This window comes from Uranotaenia lowii, chromosome 1, assembly GCF_029784155.1.
Source record: "Uranotaenia lowii strain MFRU-FL chromosome 1, ASM2978415v1, whole genome shotgun sequence".
In the NCBI taxonomy this organism is placed as follows: domain Eukaryota; kingdom Metazoa; phylum Arthropoda; class Insecta; order Diptera; family Culicidae; genus Uranotaenia; species Uranotaenia lowii.
This window is the reverse complement of record NC_073691.1, coordinates 116907020-116916332: the sequence shown is the minus strand read 5'-3', so window position 1 is coordinate 116916332 and position 9313 is coordinate 116907020. Positions and strand designations below refer to the sequence as shown.

At 32.7% G+C, this 9313-nt stretch overlaps 1 long non-coding RNA gene across 1 annotated transcript; it reads left to right on the top strand.

The window, feature by feature from the left end:
* The first annotated feature begins 8396 nt into the window (after positions 1 to 8396).
* Positions 8397 to 9075, top strand: LOC129740307 (uncharacterized). Its single transcript, XR_008736199.1, has 2 exons — positions 8397 to 8725; positions 8787 to 9075. It is a non-coding gene; the product is annotated as an uncharacterized LOC129740307 (long non-coding RNA).
* The last annotated feature ends 238 nt before the right edge of the window (positions 9076 to 9313 follow it).

Here is a 9313-nt window from a genome sequence, read left to right as displayed (position 1 = left end):
TGACAATCAGGCTGGGTTGCCAGGTGCCCAGATTTGTCTGTAAAACCAAGACTTTTGACCCTTCGTCCAGATATTGGTCAGACACAGATTTTGCCCAGATTTTTGCTGAGAGTGCCCAGATTTTACAGATTTTCAAAATTGAGTGATGAAACCAATATTTATGGATCGGATTTGATCCGTAAGTGCCAGATTAGACTGAAATCTCGCTTGTATTCATTGGTATTTCACCAAGCATTCATTACCAATTCTTTTTTTTAAATAAGATCAACGTGGTACGTGGTAGGAAACAGTGTTCTCAGTTCGAAAATAACCTCAATACCACAGGACAACCCCCCATCCCCCCGCCCACACGCACCGTCAAATGTCTTGTTTAATACCAAATTTGTGATCTTCCCTGTGCACAGACAAACACAGACTTTTTTCAAAATTGCCCAGATTTTTACACGCTCCTTGTTTTAAACTCAAAATTAAGTAGTTTTGGTTCAAAACAGCACTTCAGTTGCAGCCCTCAACTTTGAGTAAGACTGAGCAAACGCAGAAACTAAGTTCTGACTGGCATACTCAAACCTAAGTTCGAAAGCGAGTTCCATTTTTTGAACTTTCTTTATGCCTTTATTCGTAGCTACCCAAAATGCAGTTCTCGCAGCCGAACTCGCTAAGTGCTTTCAGTTCAACACACGCGAGGAGGGTTCAATTTTTAGTTCATTAGATCGATCTCAGTTTTGCTCCTTCGCCGAAGGAAAAATGGGATTAGTTCGAACTTCCTTTTGAACCATCGCAAGGAGGAAAAAAGGAACTCAACTTTAGTTCATACAATCGAACTATGATTTGACCACGGTCAAACAGCAGTTCAGTGGCAGCCCTCAGCTTTGAGTTTGATTGGGCAATAGCGAAACTAAGTTCTGACAAGCATACTCAAAACTAAGTTCAAAAGCGAGTACCATTTTTTGAACCGTTTTTTATGCCCTTGTTCGTAGCTACCTGAAATGCGGCTCGGCAAAAATGGTACGAATGGGATTAGTTTTGAGTTCGCAGTTCGAACTCCATTTTGAACAATCGCGAGGAGGAAAAAGGGTACTTAACTTTAAGTTCATAGAATCGAACTATGTTTTGAACCTCGGTCATACTTAATTTTGAATTTAAAAAAAGGAGCGTGTACTCCTCGCCACCTGGCATCCCTGCAATCAGGGGTGCCAGGTGGTTTCGTCAAACATCACACGCTCGTTTCCATTTAACCATATTCTGTTCAAAAATAACCATTTTATGACATTTGCCTTAAAACTGCCAATATGGTTATTTTTTATTAATTTTCTCAAGATGAATTTCAACCATTTTGGTACTTCTCGAGTATAAACCACAAAATGGTTGAAAAATTTGGCGTTTTTTCGTCGCCATTTTAAAAACGACGGTAGTCATCGGAGTCGAACGCGTTTAAAAAAATTGATTATATTCCACGTAACTCAATCAAGTTGTCGAGTGAACATATCAAATCCGTGAGAGATCATGGAAAGTAAAGGGTTTGTTTAAATTTTCGTTACAAAAATAATCTCAATAATCACCAACAAAAAACAAATTCCAGGGCACCGAACGGACACCGCTTCAGGACCAATAAAAAAACATACAGCATCGAAGCGACCAGATACGTGCACCCAAATTATTCAACACAACCACTACCACTTATCACTATCACAATTATTGTGAAATTTATGGATGGAGTACACGAAACTGGCCTTCATTTCTATTGGGTTTGTTTCCAATTTAGTACAGTTGACTTGCCTGAAAAATATTGAATACTCAGATACTGAAACAGATTTGAAAAGATATCTTTAATCGAACTCACCAAAATGCAAACGCTTTTTTGAAGCTATTAAACGGTGGTCTACCGATTATGGCATCCTTCTCGAGTTGCCGGAACTTTTCAATCTGAAGAACCACCTCACGGACTGAGGCAGAATTTATTCTATTATTAACTGAAACTTTGAGTGCCAGAAATTAAGGCCACGGTTCCAGGTTTCCGTGAATCCACGAGATTACCAAAAAAACAAACACAACGTTTAACACGATTTTTCGAAATAGTAAATAAAAGTTGCTGACTGAAGGCAGCTTCTATTCTAATTAGAATTTAATAACACACACTTGAGAAAATGTACTGTAAGTCATCCACTTAGGTCGAATTCACAGTGAGCGCGGTGCGAAGTGCGAAGCGAATTTCCAATTCGCGCGAAAAACCGCTTCTCATTGAAACACGTTGAAAAAAACATCGACCGGCCACAGTGCAAGCGAATTTTCGTGCGAACACCTGGCTGGATCGCGCGAATTCATCCTGTTCATCCGGACATACACTGAAAATATTCTCTCGGATATTTTTTATCGTAAAATGATTTATCAAAAATTTTTTTTTCAAAAGTTTATTTATTTAATTATCATTGCCGTTTCTGTTTTGGTAATGAAAAATGCACGGTTTTTTAGCGCGGATTTTCGAAACAAACGCGGTTTCAGTCTTTTTCTATTGAAACAAATTATAACTGGCAATAAACGACCGGTGGCATGAAAGCCCCACAATATGTGTATAGGGTGAAGGGGCTGAACGGATAGAAGTTGGAATTTGTTATCCGACGCCATCTTGAAATCCAATATGGCCCCTTTCACTCAACTTTAAAATGCTGGAAGTGACTGACCCACAATATGGGTATTGGATGAAAGTACTCAATAAGTAGAAGTCGAATTTGGCTGTCCGACGCCATTTTGAAATACAAGATGGCGGTTTCCGCTTAATTCAAAATGCAATAAATAACTGAAAATCGTAAGGTCCATCCACAATATAAGAAATCAGTAAAAGGGATAAAAAAGTAGATGAAAAATTACTGACAAAAATTTAACAAAAATTTTGAGAGAACTGCAAAAAAGCACTGAAAAGAATAAACAAAAATATAACAAGTGTTATAAAACTTAAGTAATATTGACAAAAATAATACAAAACTGTGGGAAAATATGAATAACTATTACTAAAATTAAAAAATATGACAAAAAAATAGTGACAAATGACAAAACTTTGGATAAAACACGCCAAATGTGGTTAAATAATTAAGCCAAAAAATATGACAAATATTACAAAATTAGACAAAAATATGAGAAAAAAATCACAGAAATGGCAAAACTATGACAAATGAGAAAAAAAAAATTATGATAAAATTATAATCAAAATTTGATAATGAAATGACCTGACAGAACTAATATAAGGACCAATATTTGACAATAAATTTACAAAAATGACAAAATAATAACAACAAATTTACAATAAAATCACAAAAATCTGACAAAAAATAAGGCAAAATGGCTAGAATATGATAAAGTTTTGAAAAAAATATGACAAAAAATTGTCAAAATTAATGACAATAATCTAACAAAATTATGAAAAATGAGATAAAAATATAACAAAATACTTTCAAATATATGTAAGAAAAATGACAAAATGATGACAAATACGACATAAAAATCACAAAATTAAAAAAAAAAGACAAATCCAAACATATAATAATAATAATAATAATTTATTAATGATGAATATGTAAAAAATACATCGCAAATACGACGAAAAAATGACACAATCTATAAAAATCTATGGGCTTGTGATATGTGTAACTCAGTTGGCATGTTAATTCCCTCCTAAGCCAATGTCCGTGAGTTCAAATACAAGAGTAATCATCGAATGCATTTGTACTGGAAAAGACTTTCAGTATGAAGAGAAGGTGGTAAAACGAATATAATCGAACGAAAAAAGACAAAACTATAAAAAAAACTTACAATCAAATGAACAAAAAATCTGACAGAACTATGACAAAAATATGACAAACGAAAACATGACAAAATTATAACAAAAATTAAAATAAAATGACAAAAATCTTACAGTACTATGACAACCTTTGTCAATTGTCATAGTTTTGTTTTATCATAGTTTTGTAACATTTTTTCATACTTTTGTTGCATATACTTTTATCACATTTGTAAGATTTTGGTCATAGTATTGCCAGATTTATGTTATTTTATTTCAAAATTTTGTCATACAGACCCCGCTTGATTTTGGCAACATCCGAGCAAAAACCGTTCGTTTTTGGCAACATCCAAAAAAGACGTTTTTTTGTCTTTTTTTTATTTTTTATTTTCATTTTAAACAAATAAAAATTAATGTAAAACGTAATATTAGCATGAAATTTTTTCATTCGGCTTAATTATGATAGTTTTAAACAGTAAAAACATGATTTTTTCCATGTTTAATGCTCATAACTAATATAATTGAGTCAAATTGAAAAATTGTATGCTAATATAAGGTTTTACATAAATTTTGACTAATTTGAATTAAAAATCAAAAATAAAAAAGTGACAAAAAAAACCGTTCGATTTTGGCAACATAAAATTTTCGGGCGTGTTGCCAAAAACGAACGGGGTCTGTATTTGTAATTTTTGATTAGTTATTATATTTGTCATATTTTTATTTCATTTTTCATATTTTCCATAATGTTGTCAAATATTTGTCAAAGTTTTTAATTTCGAGTTTTGGCATTATTACTAATTTGTTGTTATTATTCAGTCAACTTTTATTAATTTTTGTCAGTTTTTTTTTTAAATTTGGTCATGGCTTTGCCATTTCAATGTCAAATTTATCATAGAATTGGTATATTTTTCTAATATTTTTGTAATATTTTTATCACCATTGCCATATTTTTATTAAAGTTTTGTCAGCGTTTCGTAATATTTGTTATTATTATATTGTATTTTTTTTTCAAAATTTTGTTATATTTATGTCATAGTTTTAGAAGATTTTTTTTGCGATTTTCAGTCATTAAAATTATTTTAAAGTTGAACGGAAGCCGCCGTATTGGATTTTAAGATGGCGTTTCATAGCGTCAGAAAAATTCGACTGTTACTAATTGATTGAGTTTTTCGGAATTAACGCGGATTGGTTTTTTTTTTTGCGCGGTGCGTATCCCTCGCTCACAGTTTTGTTAATTTGCAAAGATTTTTTCACATGTGATTAATTTTTGCAACACCGAAGGTTTTTTTCAGTGTTGAACCGCTTCGCAATTCGCGTGCACTGTGGCCGGCCTTCAAAAGCGAACTTGCGAAATTCATCCGGTGAATGAATATTTCGCTTCGCAGTTCGCTTCGCGCTCACTGTGTTCGTACACAGAAAAAAAATCTGAATCCTTAAAAGCACTGAAACTGAAAACCTCTAATATTACATGACATAGAACGCGTTTTCGTAATGTAAATTTACGAAATAAAAATAATTGAACCCTTAGCAGCACTGAAATTGAATCGCACTAATATTACATGACACTGAACACAATTTCCTCATGTAAAATTCCGTCATATATGATGCTTCTTTTTGTTTACATCATATGTGATGTAATTATACACATTTTTTTTTGTACACACAAAAAATATTAATCCGTAAGAGCACGGAATTAGAAAATTCTTAAAATTACACGACACGGAATGTTACAAGATCATTTCGTTAATCGAATTAGGTAATAAATATAACAATTACACAGAAAAAAAATCTGAATCCTTAACGACACTGAAATTGAAAACCTTTATTATTACATGACATGTAACGCGATTTATTGATGTAAATTTACAAAATAAAAACTGTTGAATCCTTAACAGCACTGAATTCTAATGACACAAATATTACTTGACACGGAACGCGATTATTTGATGCAAATTTACATCACATATGATGTAAATAAAAAGAAGCATCACATACGATGGAATTTTCAGTGCGAATTAAATATTACACGTCTTAATATTTTACATGTCTTTCAAATTTTACACGTCTGTTGAGATTGCAGACGTGTAATATTCAAATCGCACTGAAAATTCCATCATATGTGATGCTTCTTTTTCGTTACATCATATGTGATGTAATTTTACAATTTTTTTTGGTTACACGAAATTCTCAACAACACTGAATTGGAAATTTCTCAAAATTACACGACATGAAATATTACAATACACTGAACGTGATAATGTCATGTAAAATTATAAACTGTGAAGAACAAAACCAGACAAATGTGACAAAAACTGTTAAGTCGTGCGCCAAAGTATTTTCCCCGCGCGCGAGTAAGTTAATCGGTGTTGATGGTTCCCGGAGATATCCGAAAAGCAGGGATGCGGTTCTGGAAGCGGATCCACGGTGTTCAACATTGGATCCGGTACTTCGCGGAAAAAACAAAAGAAATAAAATATAATGCATGTGTGTTAAAAAAAAATTTGCCGCTTAATAAAATGAATCATATTAATTATAGATGAGTTTTATTTTCATTAAGAGACGTGAAAATTCCAGTATTGAATCATATTAACAATAAATAAAACAAAACAAATTCCAATTGGAAAGTTTTTCTTCCAACATTCAGTGATTTTATAATTTACATCATTTTTATTTTACACGTTGCTAAATTTTACATCATTTTTTATTTTACACGTTCCAAATATACTGGCGTGTAATTTCCAACTAGCACTGAATATTCCGTCATATATGATGCTTCTTTTTATTTACATCATATGTGATGTAATTTTACAGATTTTTTTGGTAGTGTGTACCCTAAGGGTATTAATATAACCGAACAATGATTTTCACCTTTACAATAAAATTCATTGTAATATCTAAATCTCTGTCAACCACATTAAATTTTGAAACCACCATAGTTTTTGAAGTCACCGTGGAGTATATCGTTATTTCAAAATACTTCATGGTGCTCGAAAATATCAGACGCACGGTATTTCAATAATTTTCTTGTGATAATTATTGTTACCGTGTACTTTATGGTAAAGTTAAAATCTGAACTATATCGAACATTGGTTAATTTCTGCTCTTTTTACGCAATTACAATTTTTCGTGTAGTGACTATGGGGCGCGCCATTTTGTTCGGAAGAATAAAACAATACCAGAACAGAAGAGCGGAACCGGACAAATCCGTGAATTCAAGTGGAATTCAACTGGCCGGGTTTCAACCAGCAGGTAAAGTGCCGATCAGAGCATTCTCCTGGCTGGAGGAAATAGCCCCCGTTGATCAACCATTGCCTGGCAATGTCTCAGGTGAGAAATTAATTTATTTTAAAATCAAACGGCAATTAATGAAGAAAAACAATCTTCTCTTTCAGGTATTACGTAAAATTGGCGTGAAATTTCACCTCGTGAAAATACGGTGGTCGGAAACCGATAATCATGCCTCCAGCTTCTGGGACCGACCAAAAAGCAGGCAAGTTTGAGATGATGTCCACTGACATGGATAAAAAAAATTTTGTTAAACACCTTTTTCAATTAATTTTTTATTTATAATTAATGCAAAATCGTTTGTTTATAATGATGTTTTTTTTAAATAAAGTAAACTAAACACAAAAAATTTGTTTTTATTTAATTTATACTCTTGAAAGAAATAATTAAAACTATAAAACCATGAAAATTCACGGTCCCAAATATTTTTATGCACTATGAATTTACAATTATGTTCATTGTTGTTGAAACACTGAAAATCCCTTGAAAAACATTGAATTCCACAGTTTTCCTAGAAAAATTTAAACGATGTTAAAACAATACATTTCATAGTTTTGTGTTTCAGAATGTATGGAAAAAAGTGGATTTTTTCATTGTTAAGTTGCTTAACACCCCCTTTTTTCATGGTAAATATTGCCAATACCATGAAATTCACTGTCAAAAATCATGAATTTGACCAATGATGACCAATGACCAATGTACCATGATTCGCATAGTTTCTACCATAAATTTCGTGGTTGCGTGAAAATGAAATTCATGATCTTTTCGCAATGTTTTTCTATTCGGGTACTTATTAATACATCTAAATTATAAAATTTTCATATTGGCACTACTATTTCAAGTTAATGATCAAGTAAAATGAATTCCCGCATACTAAAAAACTGTATCTCAAACAATCTAAACTATACATTTACGGCTTTAGAAATAGTAATTGTTTCTGTAAACGCAGCTGTTCTATCAAACGTTACTTCTACAACGATAAGAACGATACATGGACGACCATGTGAAAGAGTGATGGTATCTGGAATGGTGATAAAATGATATGAACGATTTCCTCCAAATTTTCTTTAATCGTAAAATTGATCTCGCACCGTTACCCATACCGTTCTTTCCTTCTGTCAAACTTGCGTAAAAAATGAATGAATGGATGCCAGATAGTTTGCACAAAAATCAATACAAATTGATGAAAATATCTTTCAATTTTTATAATTTCTTATACGACTCTAGAGGGCTTCAAAGACAATAATTGAGCTTGGAAGCAAGATTATAATAAACGAGGTTTAGCTATAGTTTTGCGCAATGCTTTTAAAAGGATCTGAGTGACATTATGCAAGTTAATTATGTGCGAATCCATCTGGACATAATTACAATTAATAACTGATTCATATTTTCATAACTTTCTTGAGTTTCTACTCATTTTCATCTTGAACATCTGAAAAAATTTACATTGAAATAACGCATCTCAATATCTGAACAAATATTGATTAAACATTGAACCTGGCACCACTGGAGCAAACGGCCCTTTCATTTGTTTTGCTACCCCGTGAAATTTTTTTAACAATCACCGCGGAAATTCGATCCTTCGTGCTGAACCAGGTGCAATCAGCCCGCCGGGCCATTGGAATGTAAAAGAATGCCAAACCCCCAAACCATCTTTTTTTGTACCAGGTAAGTGAAAGTAAAATTTTTTATCGAAACAAATCTGATGATTCCGTTTTTTATGTTGTAGGTTATGCTTCCGGAACTCCCGCGATTTTACTCCGAGCTATGGTTTGCCTCATATGATTGAATTTTGGGACTTTTCGGACACATTATGCGTGGTGGAAATAGATTACTCTTCAATTCGACGATTTCATCGATGTCGACGGAAAGCTCAATAATCCGGATGGCACCGGAAGGTTCTACAGGGCATGCAGTTTCCTATAGGAAGAAGCAGAACAAAAAAGAAAAGCTGGGACGAGCAATAAGTTGGTGATAATAAAATATTAATTCATTCAATAAAATGGTGAAATTTCAAAGATTTTTTATTCTTATCCGGAAAATTTCCAATATGCATTAATTTTTTTGCGTATGTGTGCGTGCTCTTTTCACGAACAGTTCCTAAAACGGTCTGCTTTTGGTTGGAATGAAGTAAAGTTAAATCGTTACAGAACTAATAACGTAAACGTTCAAGTGTAAGAGATCGTCAAAAATAACTATAACGATTAAAGTTCGATGATCTTAAAATGTTTTCCTGAATTGGTTTTTGAACCTTAA